The following is a 20,602-nucleotide window of genomic DNA, read 5'->3' as shown; positions in this document are numbered from 1 at the left end:
GTTTGGTAAAAATCCTCACCAATTTTCATAGGTGACCACAGACCCAAACCCTTGGATCTTAAGAACAATGAAAAAGCATTCAGTTTCTGAAAAGAAGACTTTTAATATAAGTAGAAAAGAATCATCTCTGTAAAATCAGGATTACCCTTACAGGGTAATTAGATTCAAAACATAGAGAATCTCTCTAGGCAAAACCTTAAGTTACAAAAAAGACACACAGACAGAAATAGTCATTCTATTCAGCACAGTTCTTTTCTCAGCCATTTAAAGAAATCATAATCTAATACATACCTAGCTAGATTACTTACTAAGTTCTAAGACTCCATTCCTGTTCTGTCTCTGGCAAAAGCATCACACAGACAGACACAGACCTTTTGTTTTTCTCCCTCCTCCCAGCTTTTGAAAGTATCTTGTCTCCCCATTGGTCATTTTGGTCAGGTGCCAGCGAGGTTACCTTTAGCTTCTTAACCCTTTACAGGTGAGAGGATTTTTCCTCTGGCCAGGAGGGATTTTAAAGGGGTTTACCCTTCCCTTTATATTTATGACACACGTTAAAGGGAATTTTGGGTTGCTGGATTTAAGAACATGAGGGGAAAAGGACACTGCCCAACTTACTTGGTGGTGGGTCTTTTGCTCATGGTTTATGTTTATAAACCCTGTTTGCAGTGTTTCCCCCAAATTAATGCCGCATTATTTCCCTCCTTTTATGAAAAGTTTTGTGCTACACTCAGACTCTGTTCTTGCAGGAGGGGAAGGCACCCTCTTAAAGGCGCCCAGAGGGTGGTGTGTAATTGTCCCAGGTCACTGGGTGTGCGCTCGAGCCGGTTTGTGTTGTATTGTTGAAAAGGAACCCCTAGATGCTGAACCCAGCCCTTGTTGCTGCCAAATCTGACTGGTAGAAGGGTTACATTATGTTTGAGCCAGTACCCACTACTTATTTCCTGTACTCTTTTTTCAAATTGGGTGAGAGCCTTTCACTAGACACTTGTGACATTCTGTCCTGGCCTACCTTATATTTATAACAATCCTATTTATGCCATTTTTTTTTCACAGTACCAATATTTAACGGAACTGCTTTCCCTTAGTTTTTGCATTATTGGCTTTTTTAATAAAGTGAATTTCACTTTTTGTAATAAAAAAATGTCATGGATGAGATTAGAATCCCCTCTTGCATTCTACATATTAGACACAGAACTGTACTTGCAGAAAGCTGATCACCACAAGTCCATCTTCCTCAATAGTGACTGCTTCCTCTTCTGGTGCACTGCTGCCAAGAACATGTGTCTTTGCAGGTCTTTTGCCAGTGCAGGTGGCATCTCCTCTTTCCCACTCTTTCTAGCGCTGGGCTCTGCCCTGGCCAGCTCACATTGATGGCTGGCTCCAAACTGCACATTAAGTACTTGTACCAGATCTGAATAACTGAGTCTCTTTTTGAGGATAAGTTTTGCAGCACCATCAGAGTTGGGCCACTCAAGCTGGCGGCTAGAAATCCCCCTTTCTGTTCACCTTCTCAACCATTTATTTGGGCTATGATTTTGAACTGAGCCAAATAAGTGTCCAGGGGAGTTTCCCACTGGAAGACTGTGGGGTTTTGCATTATTTGAGCGGGGAGAGATTGACGTCTCACCTCTGGGCCTTGGGGTGGAAGTTTACAAATCAGGTAGAAAAGTTTGTAAATGTCTGGTCTTAACCAAGTCCTCTGACTGGCCCAGTTCCACATCCAGGCAGCTGACCACTGTGGTTTCTGATTCTGATTTCCTTCTCTAGGTGATATCTCAGCTCTTTAAGTCCCTGCTGCAACTCATCTCTGTTAGCAAGTTCCAGTTTAGCTAAGGCTTTCCTGACCTCCTCTCTTTCATAGAAAACCTTCTGATCTCATGGATCCATCTTGCTCATCATCTTGCTGAGATCTTTGTAGCTGGGCTTCCCAATCTGTCCAGATACTTCGTAGTTGCTGCTCCAACAGAGATTTTTCTTCAATTAGTGTGCCTGTAAGTGCTCTACTCTAGGTGTATCCACGTCCTTGCATCTCAGATTGAGATTGTGTCCGTTTGGCCCGCACATGCGCTCTTCTCATCTCATGTCCTGCCTCAGGGCTATATAGCGCTGCACAAGCTAGCAGCTTTCAGTACCTTCTCAACCGCCTTTGGCCTGAGATGGAGCCTCAGCAGGGTCCGATTTGAGAATTCCTCATCTATATCTTGCTTTCTGTTCTTGATTAATAATGTTAGCTCATAGAGTTTCCATTAGTTAGTTGTAATACACCTCCCTTCTTTTCCATTTTCCCCCTAAAAAACAAACAAACAAACAAATAAATACATTTTCCTTTATTTTGTTGATAGAATAGCCAACTACCTGTCCTTAGTTAGTTTGTTGTCTCTTCCCTCTGGGGAAGTGACTCGTGGAGCGGGTACGCCCAGCTCTCCTGGGTTTAAGTGTTGCCTTTCCTACTGAAACAACAAGGAGTCCGGTGCCACCTTAAAGACTAACAGATTTATTTGGGCATAAGATTTTGTGGGTAAAAAACCCACTTCTTCAGATGCATGAAGTGAAAATTACAGATGCAGGAATGTTTTTGTGGATACAGACTAACATGGCTACCCCCTAATACTTTCCTACTGAGAAGCAATTCCAGTCAGCGATGGACATTCTTGCTGCATTCACTGCCTCAGAGAGTCACATGTGCCTCAAAAGTGCATTTTCTGGATGAAACTAAAATCGAGAGCTAGGAAGAACCACGTACTAAACCCTAAGACTTCTAATGACGGAAATTTCACTCAGACCAGCTCCAGGACAAGCCCCCTTCCCTTGTTACAACAGCCCCCAACAAGTCTGATTCCATCTATGTCCTCAGCTCAACATTCTCCAGCGGGTTCGAGAAAATGTTTGGATTCCTCTAAAAAGAGTTGGAGGGGGGACACCTACAAGTCTCCTGAGTAGAGAATCTACCGTAAAGAGACAATCCCTGAGAAGGTTGATTACCTTGGTACCATCCAACCTATGACTGGATACCCATGAAGCTGCAGGCTTCTCAGGTACTGGTACCACTAGTAAACCCGAAGACCTTGAGGGCACAGGCTCACAGAGATTGGTACCATCGAGGGAAAGGAGCAGTAGAGAGCAAAGCAGCTCTTCTAAGACAGCACTGACAGAATCCTCTAAGGCCTTGGTACCGAGTACTTTGGGCCTGCAGAAGATCAAAATGACACCTCCTGGCCATCCATCAGGATGCAGAAGACTCCTGGTACGGTCAGTTTCCATCTACATCACATGCTCCCACTCAGCTTGCCTCAACGATACCAACTGCTATTCTGGTACTGCAGAAATTTCATTTCTCCAAAGACTTAATAGTCTGAGAGACACTTGACTCACCCTTACTCGGCACCAACACAATCTCAGTACCTGCCACATCTCAGTCCCTTGACATACATATAGTACCAAGAGAGTCTCACTCAGCATACATGATGGCTCCACCTCTGTCAAGCAGCTATAAAGGGGATGATGATGACAATTTATATTCAGTCTCTGTGGAAGGTTCTCCATTCCAATACCAAGGAGCGAGCCAACCAGTAACCTCTAAAGAACCAATTTACCACCACGAGAGAAACCCAGTTGGTACAGACACCCTTGGATGCCCCCACACATGCCACTCAGTGGCCATAGTGGGACCTCTGGGTGGCCTATAGGCACCAATTCTCAAGGGCCCCCAGTGTCGCTCATTGGGATAGGGGAAGACAATCTCCTTCAGCTTCTCTATCAGACCTCATGATCCACAAGAGGAGATGTCTGAGGAACAGGAAGTGAGGCTAGACAAAGATTACTCAAACAACTAACTTCATCCTCTCCTGATGAAGCCATTATATCTTCTCCACCAACCTTGGCAGATGACTTCAAACAGTTTCAAGATCTCATTAAGAGTAGTAGATTTTCTACAAATTCCAGCTGAAGAGGTGAAGGAACACAAGCTGCTCAACATCCTACATACACCATCATGGACTCGCATTGCACTCCCTATCAACGAGACCTTGCTGGACTCAGCAAAAACGCTATGGCAGACATCAGCCATAATAACTCCTACATTCAAAAGACCAGACAAAAATTATTATGTTCCCTCTAAGGACCCGGATGTTTTATTTTCCCACCCATCCACAAATTTCCTTGTTGTCAATGCTATGTGGCAGAGAGCACCACACTAAAATCAAAACCCTATGATAAGGGCTAGAAACAACTGTATTTATTTGGACAAAAATCATATTCATCGGCAACCCTACAATTTAGGATCACTAATTACCAAGCATTTATGGCAAAACACAATCATATAATTAATTTTTCTAAATGAAACACCTTCATTGAACACCTTCCAGCTGATCAAAAGGAACAGTTTCAGGCGGTCATTTCTGCGGGTCAGCTTCTCACAAAGACATTGTTGCAGGCCTTTCTAGACTCCACTGACACAGATGCTTGCTCCATCTCAACAGCAGTGGTCATGTGCAGAGCTTCCTGGCTTCACCCTTCTGGCTTTCCGAGAGAGATTAAGACTACCGTGGAAGAACTTCCATTCAAAGGATCCAAGTTGTTTACAGAAAAAATTGATGAATCCCTCCACACACTAAAAGACTCTAGAGCCACATTGCATTCCCTGGGAATTTACACACCTACACAAAAAAGGAGATATAGTAAATCCCAGAGCACAGAGATCATAGAATCATAGAAGATTAGGGTTGGAAGAGATCTCAGGACAACCCCCTGCTCAAAGCAGGACCAGCCCCAACTAAATCATCCCAGCCAGGGTTTTGTTCAGCTGGGCCTTGAAATCTCCATCCTTAAAGGTTTTACCACCCTCCTAGTGAAAAAGTTTTTCCTAATATCCACCCTAGACCTCCCCCACTGCCACTTGAGACCATTGCTCCATGTCCTGTCATCTGCCACCATGGAGAACAGCCAAGCTCCATCCTCTTTGGAACCCCCCTTCAGGAATTTGAAGGCTGCTAACAAATCATAGAATCATAGAATCATAGAATATCAGGGTTGGAAGGGACCCCAGAAGGTCATCTAGTCCAACCCCCTGCTCAAAGCAGGACCAATTCCCAGTTAAATCATCCTAGCCAGGGCTTTGTCAAGCCTGACCTTAAAAACCTCTAAGGAAGGAGATTCTACCACCTCCCTAGGTAACGCATTCCAGTGTTTCCCCCCTCACTCTTCTCTTCTGCAGACTAAATAACCCCAGCTCCCTCAGCCTCTCCTCATAAGTCATGTGCTCCAGCCCCCTAATCATTTTTGTTGCTTTCTGCTGAACTCTCTCCAATTTGTCCACATTCTTTTTGTAGTGAGGGGATCAAAACTGGACGCAGTACTCCAGGTGTATCCTCACCAGTGCCGAATAGAGGGGAATAATCACTTCCCTCGGTCTGCTGGCAATGCTCCTCCTAATGCAGACAAATATGCCATTAGCCTTCTTGGCAACAAGGGCACACTGCTGACTCATATCCAGCTTCTTGTCCACTATAATCCCCAGTTCCTTTTCTGCAGAACTCTTGCTTAGCCAGGTGGTCCCCAGCCTGTAGCAGTGCATGGGATTCTTCCTTCCTAAGTGCAGGAGTCTGCACTTGTCCTTGTTGAACCTCACCAGATTTCTTTTGGCCCAATCCTCCAATTTGTCTAGGTCCCTTTGTAACCTATCCCTACCCTGCAGCATATCTACCTCTCCCCCCAACTTAGTGTCATCTGCAAACTTGCTGAAGGTGCAATCCAGCCCATCATCCAGATCATTAATAAAGATGTTGAAGAAAACCGGCCCCAGGAATGATCCCTGGGGAACTCCGCTTGATACCGGCTGCCAAGTAGACATCTAGCTGTTGATTACTACCCATTGAGCCTGATGATCTAGCTAGATTTCTATCCATTTTATAGTCCATTGATTCAAGCCATTTTTTTTCACTTGTTGGCAAGAATACTGTGGGAGACCGTATCAAAAGCTTTGCTAAAGTCAAGGTATATCACATCCACCACTTTACCCATATCCACAGAGCCAGTTATCTCATCAGAGAAGGCAATCAGGTTGGTCAGGCATGACTTGCCCTTGGTGAATCCATGTTGACTGTTCCTGATGCTGGCCTGCTCAAGTTCCTCCAGCCCACAGGCATTATGAACCCCAAAGAAAAAGACTACAAAAGCGGAAACCAGCTGCCTCACAGTCATCAACATCACAGCTATCTACATCTAAACACCAATTTTCATGTGTTACCACCCCCACATTTATTTGCTGCAACAATCCAAACATCTTTGGCAACCGCCTTATTCTTTTTCTTCAAAACTGGGAGCATAGAACAACAAACAAGTGGGTATTGGAGATCATCTTCACAGGATAAGCAATCTACTTGACCTCTCTTCCCATCCCACTTCAGGGACCCTTCCCATGAGCACTTTTTACATCAAGAAACAAACCATCTTCTGAACCTAGGTGCTATAGAACCAGTTCCCACTAAACACAGAGGGAAGGGCTTCTATTCCAAATATTTCTTGCTATATAAAAGGAACGGTGGTTGGAGAACCATTCTGTATCTAAGGTCATTCAATAGATTGGTAAAGATACAATGCTTCAAGATGGTTACTTTGGCAGCAATAATCATATATTTAAACCAGGGGCACTGGTTCTTGGCCTTGACCTACAAGATGCTTACTTTCACATCACAATCCACACATCCCACAGGACTGTTAGCATATAAGCCTATTTGTCAGCCTGAGATAGAATTTTGGGTTTGACCTTTTGATACTCTTATATCTCATACTAATATATGTAAACAAAGGACAAAGACACTGGGTTACATCTGCCCACAAGCAGATGGGGTGAAAAGAGATAAGAGATGGAACTAAAGTGTTACAGGGTGTCAAGGCTGAATCCCCACTCTGGCACCTCGAGTAAAGCAAGGTAAAGTAAGCAGAGAACAGACATCAAGAGGGATTTTACAGCTAATTGGCTGGCCATAAGGGAGCTCCCCCACTTCAGTTATCACACAGGGTATGGTGGGAGTGTAATATATGAGTCAACAGTGTGCCCTTGTTGCCAAGAAGGCTCACGGCATTTGGGGCTGTATAAGTAGGGGCATTGCCAGCAGATTGAGGGACATGATCGTTCCCCTCTATTCGACATTGGTGAGGCCTCATCTGGAGTACTGTGTCCAGTTTTGGGCTCCACACTACAAGAAGGATGTGGAAAAATTGGAAAGAGTCCAGCGGAGGGCAACAAAAATGATTAGGGGGCTGGAACATATGACTTATGAGGAGAGGCTGAGGGAACTGGGATTGTTTAGTCTGCAGAAGAGAAGAATGAGGGGGATTTGATAGCTGCTTTCAACTGCCTGAAAGGGGGTTCCAAAGAAGATGGATCTAGACTGTTTTCAGTGGTAGCAGATGACAGAACAAGGAGTAGTGGTCTCAAGTTGCAGTGGGTTTAGGTTGGATATTAGGAAAAACTTTTTCACTAGGAGGGTGGTGAAGCACTGGAATGTTTTACCTAGGAAGTGGTGGAATCTCCTTGTGTCATAACCATACAGCGAAGGGTAGCCTAGAATTCCTCCTTACCTATAAGGGGTTAAGAAGCTCCAATAACCTGGTTGGCACCTGACCAACAGGACCAATGGGGAAAGAAGATACTTTCAAATCTTCGGGGGTGGGGAGGAGAGGCTTTGTTTTGTGTGTCCTCTTGGGAAGCAGAGAAGCATCAGGTCAGAAAACTCCTTCTCCTATAAACCATCCTAAAAGTCACTCTTATTACAAAAATTGTAAGTAAAAGCCAGACAAGGCGTGTTAGATTATCTTTTGTTCTGCTTGTGAATTTTTCCTTTGCTGGAGGGAGGTTTATTCCTGTTTTTTGTAACTTTGAAACTAAGCCTAGAGGAAGTTCTGCTGTGTTTTTGAATCTTTTGTTACCCTGTAAAGTTATTTTCCATCCTGATTTTCCAGAGGTGATTTTTATTTAAAAAAAAAAATAAAATCCTTCTTTTAAGAACCTGACTGATTTCTCTATTGTCCTAAGACCCCAGGTTTGGGTCTGTGATCACTTTGTAACCAATTGGTTAGGATATTAGGAATTATTCTATTATTCTCAAGCCTCGCCAGGAAAGGGGATGTAATGGCTTGGGGGGATATTTTGGGGGAATAGGAACTCCAAGTGGTCCTTTCCCTGATTCTTTGTTAAATCACTTAGTGGTGGCAGCATACCATCCAAGGGCAAAGAATTTGTGCCTTGGGGAAGTTTTAACCTAAGCTGGTAGAAATAAGCTTAGGGGGTCTTTCATGCTAGTCCCCACATCTGTATCCTAGAATTCAGAGTGGGGAGGGAACCCTGACACCTATCTTTGAGGTTTTTAAGGTCAGGCTTGACAAAGCCCTGGATGGGATGATTTAGTTGGGGATTGGTCCTGCTTTGAGCAGGGGTTTGGAATAGATGACCTCCTGAGGTCCCTTCCAACCCTGATATTCTATGATTCTATGATATACTGAAAGGCTGCCTGGCTCCTTTCTCATGTAACCCTTCTGCCCGTCAGAGTTGGCAGCAACAAGGGCCGGGTTCAATATCTAGGGGTTCCATTCCAATAACACAATGCAAACCGGCTCGAGCCCCCACCCAGTGACCTGGGACAAATATATACCACCCCCGCTGGGTGCCTCCAAGAGGCAATACTTCCCCTCTCGCAAGCACATAGTCTGAGTGTAGCAAAAGTCTTTTAATAACAGAGAGAAACAATGTGGCATTATGTTGGGGAAACACCACCAACAGGATTCATAACACAACCCATAAGCAAAAACAACCCCACCCCAGGCAAATTGGGGCATGCCCTTTTCCCTTTGGTTCTTGAGTCCAGCAACCCCAAATCACCCAAAGTCCCAAAAGTCCAATGCCCCAAAAGTCTCTGTCCCTGGTCAGGGCAGCCCCAGAGTTTGAAAGTTTATCGGCGGAGCTTTACCTCCCAACCTGGGTGGAAATGGGATGGGGGTAAGAGGCACCTTACGTGATCTGAAGCTGACCGCCCCATAGCTCCATAGCGGCGCTCCGCTCCGCCAGCCGCCCCACAAAACTCCTTCGCTCAGCTGCACTCCGCTCCACCAGCCGCCCCACGAACTCCTTCGCTCAGCTGCGCTCCGCTCCGCCAGCCGCCCCACGAACTCCTTCGCTCAGCTGCGCTCCGCTCCGCTCCGCTCCACCAGCCGCCCCACAAACTCCTTCCCTCAGCTGCGCTCCGCTCCGCCAGCCGCCCCACGAACTCCTTCACTCAGCTCCACGGCCCACAAGCAGCTCCTGCCATCCACACACTGCTCCGTGTCGAACTGCTTCACCAGCCATCCCGCAACCTGCTCCACAATATATCTTCAGGCTCCCCCACTACTTAACACAACACTCAGTGATTTCAGCTCTTAGGTGAATTCAGCTTATAGTAGGGGAGCCCCAGTGCTGGTGCACTGTCAGCCCAAAGTGAGCTCAGCAGCCTATAACTAGACTTCTAATGAAATCAAAATTAGCTCTGATATTCCACAGTGGAGAGAGGAGGAAGTGCAATCAGCATGTAAGGCCCTCACCAAGGGGCCCATGCCACCAAGTATTAATACTTGTCCCCAGCCTCTCTCCATTCACACAGTTTTGGAACCCATGACCCTTGCCTAGCGAGTGCTACTTAGTTGATGGTGAATCCCTCCATCATAACAAAAGGCCACGTACAGTTCCAAGCACAGTTCCCATAATCAGGGTAATAACAATTTATTCTTCCTGCCCCAATAACAGAGACACTGGGGATCCCACAGCAGCCAAAGTGACCATTTGGGCAGCTATGGTCTCATTCTAGGCGTGGTGGGTGTGCCTATGCAAATGAGATCAGCCCCTGAAGTTCTTTTCCACAACTTGCCACACCTCACCACCAGATGTCAGGGTGGAGCTCATCCTGACACTGCTTACACTCAAGCTAAGGTCAAGCAACCAGTTAGGAGGGGAAATGGGGGAAGCAGGAGGCATAAGAAACACTAAAAGGCCAAATAAATGCCTGGCCTTCACCAGAACACAACCTCACTCCTTACCCCTTCCATGGGGTACAAAAGAGGTGGGATGAAGACCCTAGACTCATGACCCTCCAAAGCAGAACATAACCATAAATTTTAAGGGGTGGGACTGTGGGCGTGCATTGCAGGTATGTATGGGCCTGCTAAGAAGGAGGAAATGGGAATGGGGAGAGGGGGCAATGGGGACACAGGCAAGGCTCTGTGGTGTCAGAGCTGTGAATCGAACATGGGAAAACAAGACTTTCATAGAATATCAGGGTTGGAAGGGACCTCAGGAGGTCATCTAGTCCAACCCCCTGCTCAAAGCAGGACAAATCCCCAATTAAATTATCCCAGCCAGGGCTTTCTCAAGCCTGACCTTAATAACTTCTAAGGAAGGAGATTCTACCACCTCCCTAGGTAACGCATTCCAGTGTTTCACCACCCTCCTAGTGAAAAAGTTTTTCCTAATATCCAACCTAAACCTCCCCCACTGCAACTTGAGACCATTACTCCTTGTTCTGTCCTCTTCCACCACTGAGAATAGTCTGGAACCATCCTCTCTGGAACCACCTCTCAGGTAGTTGAAAGCAGCTATCAAATCCCCCTTCATTCTTCTCTTCTGCAGACTAAACAATCCCAGTTCCCTCAGCCTCTCCTCATAAGTCATGTGCTCCAGACCCCTAATCATTTTTGTTGTCCTTCGCTGGACTCTCTCCAATTTATCCACATCCTTCTTGTAGTATGGGGCCCAAAACTGGACACAGTACTCCAGATGAGGCCTCACCAATGCCAAATAGAGGGGGACAATCATGTCCCTCGATCTGCTCGCTATGCCCCTACTTATACATCCCAAAATGCCATTGGCCTTCTTGGCAACAAGGGCACACTGTTGACTCATATCCAGCTTCTCGTCCACTGTCACCCCTAGGTCCTTTTCCGCAGAACTGCTGCCTACCCATTCGGTCCCTAGTCTGTAGCGGTGCATTGGGTTCTTCCATTCTAAGTGCAGGACCCTGCACTTATCCTGTCTAGGTCCCTCTGTATCCTATCCCTGCCCTCCAGCGTATCTACCACTCCTCCTAGTTTAGTATCATCCGCAAATTTGCTGAGAGTGCAATCCACACCATCCTCCAGATCATTTATGAAGATATTGAACAAAACCGGCCCCAGGACCGACCCCTGGGGCACTCCACTTGACACCGGCTGCCAACTAGACATGGAGCCATTGATCACTACCCGTTGAGCCCGACAATCTAGCCAACTTTCTACCCACCTTATAGTGCATTCACCCAGCCCATACTTCTTTAACTTGCTGACAAGAATACTGTGGGAGACCATGTCAAAAGCTTTGCTAAAGTCAAGAAACAATACATCCACTGCTTTCCCTTCATCCACAGAACCAGTAATCAGAAACCAGAACTTTGCCAGCATGTAGAGCTATAACTATACTTGCTTGGAATTAACTCTAATAAACATTGCATTGCCTGCACTTTGGACTTCTGGTCTTCTGCTTTCTGTCTGCATGACAAGAACCAGGGAAGACGGTGAAGGGAAAGTCCTCTAACAAGGAGGTTTCTAAGATTCATTCTGGGTCAAGACCACTTTCACTACAAGGTGCTCTCATTCAGTCTATCATCTGCATCCAGAGTGCTCTTAAAGGTCATTTCTGTGGTAGCAGCACACCTTTGCAAACAAGGAATTAGGATATTCCCATATCAAGATGATTGCCTGTTCAAAGCATATTCCTTCAGCAAGGCCTTGAGAGCTACACAAAACACTACTGATTTATTCCTACATATGGGACTACAACTAAGTGTCCAAAAGGCTACTTTAACTCCAGTACAACATCTGGAATTCATAAGGGCCTACTTAGATGCAGTAGAGGCCAAAGCCTTCCTCCCCTCACAGAGTTTTCAACACTTAGCCAACTTAATCTCGACAGTCCAGGCCAGTCCTCAGACCTTCACCAACAACTGTCTTCAACTACTGGGACACATGGTGGCAGGCACCGTTTTAATAAGTCTCATGAGACTCCACATGTGCTGCTTTCAAAAGTGGCTCAGAACGGTGTATGTACCAAGCAGACAGGCTTAAACAAACTTCTATCAATGCCCTCAACAGTCAAAAACTTCTTCTACTGGTGGTAAGAGCCCCACAATGTCTGGGCAATGTCTACCCTTCACTCAACCATCCCCAACATTAAAATTGGCAACAGATGCTCCCCTCTTCGGATAGGAAGCCCATCTGGACACCCACACTACTCAAGGCAAATGGTCCCTGTTGCAGGGCAAGTGCACCCCATCTCCCCTTTGGCACGGGGAAGGAGCATTATAGCTTTGTGGCTGAGCCCACCCTTTGACCACCCTTTGCCTCAAGGCTCTATGGCCTAGTGGCCAGAGTCAATATGGCTGCCTTTCCTTGCAGGGCTGTGTGGACAAGTGGCCAGAGCCAATAGGCTGCCCTTTGCAGGGCTTTGTATAGCTTAATGGCCAGAGTCAATATGGAAAAGAAGGAGCCAGGTTATTCTTTTAGCTCCCATGTGGCCAAAACAGACATGGTTTCCGTTATTCCTCACCTGACTCCACTACTGTGTTCCCTCTAAGCTGTACAGTTAGGCAGCCACCCAGGAGTGATTCAAGTGCTGTGCACTTGATTAGTGGAGCTGAACACATCTGGCAGTGTGTGGTCAGGTGCCCCTTCCCCCGTTGCTTTTCAGCCACGTTGCTCCTGCAGCTGCTCCTGGGACCCTTCTGCTGGCTGTGCAGAGCGTGCGGGATCGTGATATCAGGATGTCCCCTTCCCCTACCCCTGCATCCCATCTTCACAGAGCAGGAGACAGGGGACAGGGCTCAGGACTTGGAGTAGGAGAGAGCTTCTGAGGTCTGAACAAACCTTCCAGGTGGTGAGTAAATGCCTTAAATAGACAGCACACAGTCTCTCAGAAACTTCCCCAGCACCAGTACACACACTGTCTGTGTGTGTGTGTGTCTGTCTCTCTCTCACACACAGAGAGAGAGAAAGAGTCTTTCACACTCACCTCCCAACACACACTTGCATTATTGTTGTTACTTGGTACTTCTTACAATGCACATATATTCTCTGTAATTTTATTCTTTTTATTATTTATTTTAGTGTTTTGACTGGTCTATGCATTTCATAATTTTTATTTCTCTCTTACACTTAACTTTAATTCTTTGAGTAGTGAATTCTAAAATGCCTAACCTGTCCTGGCTGGAGTAATTATCCCTATGGAAACTTTTTAAAAATATATATATTATATCTAAGTTTTTTGTTTCTACTGGTGGTGCACATCCACATGTTACCTCAGTGCACACAACAAAATTAATTCTGCACCATGGATGGAAAAAATTGGAGGGAACATTGCTCCACTAGTGATTTAACTGCCAATCACTCTCCAGCCTGCTCCTCATCTTCTCTCTCAGGACACTGACCAGATCTGTCACCCTAATCTAGAGGTTCTTTGATTTAAGGCATGGCTCCTCAATGGTTCCAAAGTTTAGAAAATATCTGCTCTGAAGATGTACAAGAGTTGGTGTTGCATAGCAGGAAACAAACTACTCGTCATACGTATTCAGACTAGATGATCTGAATACGTCATACGTCACTTCTGAATACGTCATACGTATTCAGAAGTGGAAGAAATTCCAATTCTGGTGTGACTCAAGACACATTAATGCTACCATCCTCTCCAGTACTGCTTGTGCTAGATTACATCCTAGAACTAAAAATATCAGGATTAGCTCTAAGCTCCATAAAAGTGCCTCTTGCAGCCATCACTGTCTTCCATCATAAAATAGATGGTTATTTTGTTTTCGCTCATCCTACAACAAGAAGGTTTCTCAAGGATATGGGTAACCTCTTCCCACAAAGCAGATGTCCTACATTGGCATGGGACCTCAACCTTGTGCTCAAGTTCCTTACAAGGCCTCCCTTCAAACCCCTGGCCACTACTCTCTTCTACACCTCTATGAAAACTACATTCATACCTCTGCTTGGAGAGTAGAAGAGTTAAGAGCTCTAAGGTTGTACCGTCCTATACAATCTTTTTCAAAGACAAAGTTGCATTATGATCCCAAATTCCTACCAAAAATATTTTTAGACTTCCACATAAATCAGCTTATTCTCTTCCCTGCTTTCTTTCCCAAACCACACAGGGACAGAAGGGAGGTGGCACTATACATACTCAGTCAAGAGAGCACTGGTCTTCTTTTTGGATAGGACAGGACAAAACCTTTTAGAAAATCTCCTAGACTATTCCTCTCCATTGTAGACAGATGCAAGGGATCTGCAATCTCTAATCAAAGACTCTCTAGTTGGATATTGGACTGCATCACCTTTGCTATCATGCTCACAATCTTCAACCTCCTTCTGGAGTTCAAAATCACTCCACGAGATGTCTTTACATTTCCATAGCCTTCCTCAAGAATGTTCCGATCCCAGAAATATGCAGAATCACAACTTGGACATCTGCTCATACATTTGCTCAACATTATAGAGTATTGTGATTAAATTGTACAAAACTATTATCAATGTTAGGCCTCAAACTTCCAGATGCTTCAAAAAGCAAGCCTTGCAAAATTAAGCTTAAACTTGTAGTCAGGATGCGCTGCAACCAGATAACATTTTATGCAACTCCCATGTACTTATCAAACCCACATTTAAGACACAATTGGCTACAGAAGATAAATAGGCCTAAATTATACGACTAACTGATAATTGCCTACAAGGAAATAAATATGCATCAATTATACAATTAAGGCAACCACAATAACAATGTGGTCCACTCTGATTGGCTGGTCTGTTTTAAAACACGGCCATCAGACCAGATAAAAATTACTAAGGCACAGAACCAGTGTGTGTTTTCGGTCACAAGGAAAACCTGACCCACACCTCCTGAACTGAAGGGACGTGCACTTCTCGACTGTCTGTACCTGGCCAGTGCGGAAAACGGCCGACTGAAGGGTAATATATTTTCAGACAAATGCAGAGTAAGATTATGGAGTAAAGAAGTCTGGTCGCTCAAACTGATTTGATCTTATAGTACTGATACTGGAGTGTAAAACCAGTGATAGGTAACTGGTGGATAATAGCTTTACTTATGCTTGTCTTCAGGGCTTCTATTATAACCTGCCAGGACCAGCATATGTAGGGTTCCTAGTCATTAACTTCCAAATGGTCCACAACTTTACATGTACTTCTGCTTGTCTTCAGTATAACCTGCCATTTATATTTATTATTCAATGCTGGTATTTTCTTTTGCTTTTCTTGTTTTGCCTGTGTTGTGTTTATAGTAGAAAATCATTAAAAACCTTTTCGAGGAATAGCCAGTAGTTCTTGTTTATCTTATACGGACACTACTCGACCTCATTACATCTGTGTTGGGTGGTGGGAAGTAGCAAACACCTAGGGCTGAATTAGGGCTCCGAGGCGTGTCTCTTTTTTCCTTTATCTCCCCAAGTATCACATGACTTAGTTTCCAAAGCCATATTTGGCTTCACAGTCTTATCCTCAATTTTAGACTTGTCTCTGAAGCTCAACCTCTCCATTAGGGGGGTACTACCACAGAGTCACTTAGAGTGAAGCATCCATAGGATACAAGAAGAAGAAGAAGAAGAAGATGAGTTACTCACCTTATGCAGTAACTGTGGTTCTTCAAGGTGTGTCCCACTATGGGTGCTCCACTACCCACTCTCCTTCCCTCTGCTTTGGAGTTGCCTTGTTATTCACATTCTAAGATGAAATGATGCTCACTACATGAGGAGAACAGGTATAATCCTTTCTCAAATGGTACCTTCATGGTAGATGGGCATGCATAATCTAAAGTCAACAGAAAAAGAGTACTTGTGGCACCTTAGAGACTAACCAATTTATCTGAGCATAAGCTTTCGTGAGCTACAGCTCACTTCATCGGATGCATAAAGTGGAAAATACAGTGAGGAGATTTATATACACACAGACCATGAAAAAATACACATTGTAAGGAGAGTGATCACTTAAAATGAGCTATTACCAGCAGGAGAGTGGGGTGGGGGGAGAGAAAACCTTTTGAATTGATAATCAAGGTGGGTCATTTCCAGCACATTTCCAGGAGTTAACAAGAACGTCTGAGGAACAGTTGGGGGGGGAGAGGAATAAACAAGGGGAAATAAAGAAACTACAGCATTTGCTCAAGAAACTCCCTGAAAAAGCACAAAAACAAATCCGCACAGACACACCCCTGGAACCCCGAGCTGGGATATTCTACCTGCTACCCAAGATCCATAAACCTGGAAATCCTCCCAGGCATCATCTCAGGCATTGGCACCCTGACAGCAGGATTCTCTGGCTATGTAGACTCCCTCCTCAGGCCCTATGCTACCAGCACTCCCAGCTATCTTTGAGACACCACTGATTTCCTGAGGAAACTACAATCCATCGGTGATCTTCCTGAAAACACCATCCTGGCCACTATGGATGTAGAAGCCCTCTATACCAACATTCCACACAAAGATGGACTACAAGCCATCAAGAACACTATCCCCGATAACGTCACGGCAAACCTGGTGGCTGGACTTTGTCCTCACCCATAACTATTTCACATTTGGGGACAATGTATACTTTCAAATCAGCAGCACCGCTATGGGTGCCCGCATGGCCCCACAGTATGCCAACATTTTTATGGCTAACTTAGGACAATGCTTCCTCAGCTCTTGTCCCCTAATGCCCCTACTCTACTTGCGCTATATTGATGACATCTTCATCATCTGGACCCATGGAAAAGAAGCCCTTGAGGAATTCCACCATGATTTCAACAATTTCCATCCCACCATCAACCTCAGCCTGGACCAGTCCACACAAGAGATCCACTTCCTGGACACTACAGTACTAATAAGCGATGGTCACATAAACACCACCCTATACCGGAAACCTACTGACCGCTATTCCTACCTACATGCCTCCAGCTTTCATCCAGACCACACCACACGATCCATTGTCTACAGCCAAGCTCTACGGTACAACCGCATTTGCTCCAACCCCTCAGACAGAGACAAATGCCTACAAGATCTCTATCAGGCATTCTTAGAACTACAATATCCACCTGCTGAAGTGAAGAAACAGATTGACAGAGCCAGAAGAGTACCCAGAAGTCACCTACTACAGGACAGGCCCAACAAAGAAAATAACAGAACGCCACTAGCCGTCACCTTCAGCCCCCAACTAAAACCTCTCCAACGCATCATCAAGGATCTACAACCTATCCTGAAGGGCGACCCATCACTCTCACAAATCCTGGGAGACAGGCCAGTCCTTGCCTACAGACAGCCCCCCAACCTGAAGCAAATACTCACCAGCAACCACACACCACACAACAGAACCACTAACCCAGGAACCTATCCTTGCAACAAAGCTCGTTGCCAACTGTGCCCACATATCTATTCAGGAGACACCATCATAGGGCCTAATCACATCAGCCACACTATCAGGGGCTCATTCACCTGCGCATCTACCAATGTGATATATGCCATCATGTGCCAGCAATGCCCCTCTGCCATGTACATTGGTCAAACTGGACAGTCTCTACATAAAAGAAAAAATGGACACAAATCAGATGTCAAGAATTATAACATTCATAAACCAGTCAGAGAACACTTCAATCTCTCTGGTCACTCGATTTCTGATCTAAAAGTGACTATTCTTCAACAAAAAAACTTTGAAAACAGACTCCAACGAGAGAATGATGAATTGGAATTAATTTGCAAATTGGATACAATTAACTTAGGCTTGAATAGAGACTGGGAGTGGTTGAGTCATTATACAAAGTAAAACTATTTCCCCTGGTTTATTCCTCCCCCACTGTTCCTCAGTTAACTCCTGGAAATGTGCTGGAAATGGCCCACCTTGATTATCACTTCAAAAGGTTTTCTCTCCCCTCACCCCACTCTCCTGCTGGTAATAGCTCATCTTAAGTGATCACTCTCCTTACAATGTGTATTTTTTCATGGTCTGTGTGTATATAAGTCTCCTCACTGTATTTTCCACTTTATGCATCCGATGAAGTGAGCTGCAGCTCATGAAAGCTTATGCTCAAATAAATTGGTTAGTCTCTAAGGTGCCACAAGTCCTCCTTTTCTTTTTGCGAATACAGACTAACACGGTTGCTACTCTGAAACCAATCTAAAGTCAGTGTGCTATCCTTTTGATATTCAGTTATAACAATATGTCTATTTGGGCCAAGAAATTAACATGCACCACCATCAGAAAGGTGAACTTGCGCAAAGAAAGAAAGCTGGTTGACGCACATGCAAGTCTATCAAGGATGTCCTCCAAGGAAAAATCAACAAGGCAATACACGCCAACCTCTTCAACTTAACAGTGCTGCCGGCTATGTTGTATGGCAGCGAAACATGGGTGCTGACAAAGATAGAGGAGTAACAACTGAATGTTGTGGAGAGGCCAATGGAAAGAAGAACTCTGAGGATTTCAGTACGTGACTGAGTGCTCAATGAAGTGATCAGACAGCAGAGTAGAGTGCAGGATGTTGTTGTTGAGAGCAGGTACAGTAAAATGTGATGGGCTGGGCATATAGCCAGGCTCACTGACAATTGATGGACTATAGCTGTCACCGAGTAGTACCCACAGGAACTGAAACAACCACTCGGCCAACCTCCAAAGAGATGGGAAAATTTGATCATGAAAAAAACATGGCCACACATGGAGAAGGAAGGCCAGGATAAGAGAAGAATGAAAGATGAGTTGTAATCAGCGCAATCCATATGAGGACTGAAGGACCGACTGATAAAGGTGATCAAGGTTATAACAAAACCCCCTTAATAATTAACATTAAATCCACCTTTTACCATAGCTATATTCTTGTTACAATAATTAAATATTTTGTACTTTCTCATTGGCTATTCAACATTAAATTTGATCCTAATTAAAATCAGTGTAAATTCCATACCAGTATAGATAGCATTTTCCAAAACATTAACATTTTATCTAAGACACTTGTAAAAACCATTTAAGACCAAAACATGTTTACAACATGAACTGGGGTTATGATCTGCCTTATCTTCAACTTGCTTCTTAACTGCCTTACTTCACTTTACTCATATTTTACCAGGCCTCACTTGACTATTGTCAAACCTATTTTTAGGAAATAGATTTTGGGCCTACTTACATTTCATAGATTCATAGATATTTAGGTCAGAAGGGACCATTATGATCATCTAGTCTGACCTCCTGCACAACGCAGGCCACAGAATTTCACCCACCACTCCTGCAAAAAACCTCTCACCTATGTCTGAGCTATTGAAGTCCTCAGATCGTGGTTTAAAGACTTCAAGGAGCAGAGAATCCTCCAGCAAGTGACCCGTGCCCCATGCTACAGAGGAAGGCGAAAACCCTCCAGGGCCTCTTCCAGTCTGCCCTGGAGGAAAATTCCTTCCCGACCCCAAATATGGCGATCAGCTAAACCCTGAGCATATGGGCAAGATTCACCAGCCAGATACCCAGGAAAGAATTCTCTGTAGTAACTCAGATCCCACCCCATCTAACATCCCATCACAGGCCATTGGGCTTATTTACCATGAATATTTAATTACCAAACCCATCATACCATCTCCTCCATAAACTTATCGAGTTTAATCTTAAAGCCAGATAGATCTTTTGCCCCTACTGCTTCCCTTGGAAGGCTATTCCAAAACTTTACTCCTCTAATGGTTAGAAACCTTCATCTAATTTCAAGTCTAAACTTCCTGGTGTCCAGTTTATATCCATTTGTTCTTGTGTCCACATTGGTACTGAGCTTAAATAATTCCTCTCCCTCTCCGGTATTTATCCCTCTGATATATTTATAGAGAGCAATCATATCTCTCCTCAACCTTCTTTTAGATGGCTAAACAAGCCAAGCTCCTTGAGTCTCCTTTCATAAGACAAGTTTCCATTCCTCGGATCATCCTCGTAGCCCTTCTCTGTACCTGTTCCAGTTTGAATTCATCCTTCTTAAACATGGGAGACCAGAACTGCACACAGTATTCCAGGTGAGGTCTCACCAGTGCCTTGTATAACGGTGCTAAAACCTCCTTATCCCTACTGGAAATACCTCTCCTGATGCATCCCAAGACCGCATTAGCTTTTTTCACAGCCATATCACATTGGCAGCTCATAGTCATCCTATGATCAACCAATACTCCAAGGTCCTTCTCCTCCTCCGTTACTTCTAATTGCTGCGTCCCCAGCTTATAACTAAAATTCTTGTTATTAATCCCTAAATGCATGACCTTACACTTCTCACTATTAAATTTCATCCTATTACTATTACTCCAACACATTTCTATATAACATAAGCAAGAACCATCTCTATAGGCTACATAGCTGGTCACTAATTCAATTACCTGGCTTATTCTTGACTGTTCATCAGTCCTGGATGATCATCATGAATCCAGTAACTGATCCTTCAGTACTTTGGGGATGCCATAATTTCATTTAAGATCGTGTCAATTTCACCACCCCCAAGATTTTCAGATTTTATCAGCTCCTGATTATGAGTATATTCCGGGAAACTTTAAAG

General features: G+C 44.5%; 1 long non-coding RNA gene across 1 annotated transcript in view; it reads right to left on the bottom strand.

The window, feature by feature from the left end:
• Nucleotides 1-246: 246 nt before the first annotated feature.
• The window catches only part of LOC311516311, a 70,508-nt gene continuing 50,152 nt past the window's right edge, over nucleotides 247-20,602 (bottom strand). Inside the window, exon 3 of the long non-coding RNA XR_014710379.1 lies at nucleotides 247-2,288. This is a non-coding gene — a long non-coding RNA (uncharacterized lncRNA). The remainder of the gene's footprint in view (nucleotides 2,289-20,602) is intronic.

The sequence above is a fragment of the Lepidochelys olivacea genome, assembly GCF_965140295.1.
Source record: "Lepidochelys olivacea isolate rLepOli2 genome assembly, chromosome: 2".
NCBI lineage: Eukaryota > Metazoa > Chordata > Testudines > Cheloniidae > Lepidochelys > Lepidochelys olivacea.
The sequence above is the reverse complement of the archived record's forward strand: the minus strand, read 5'-3'. Positions and strand labels throughout refer to the sequence as shown.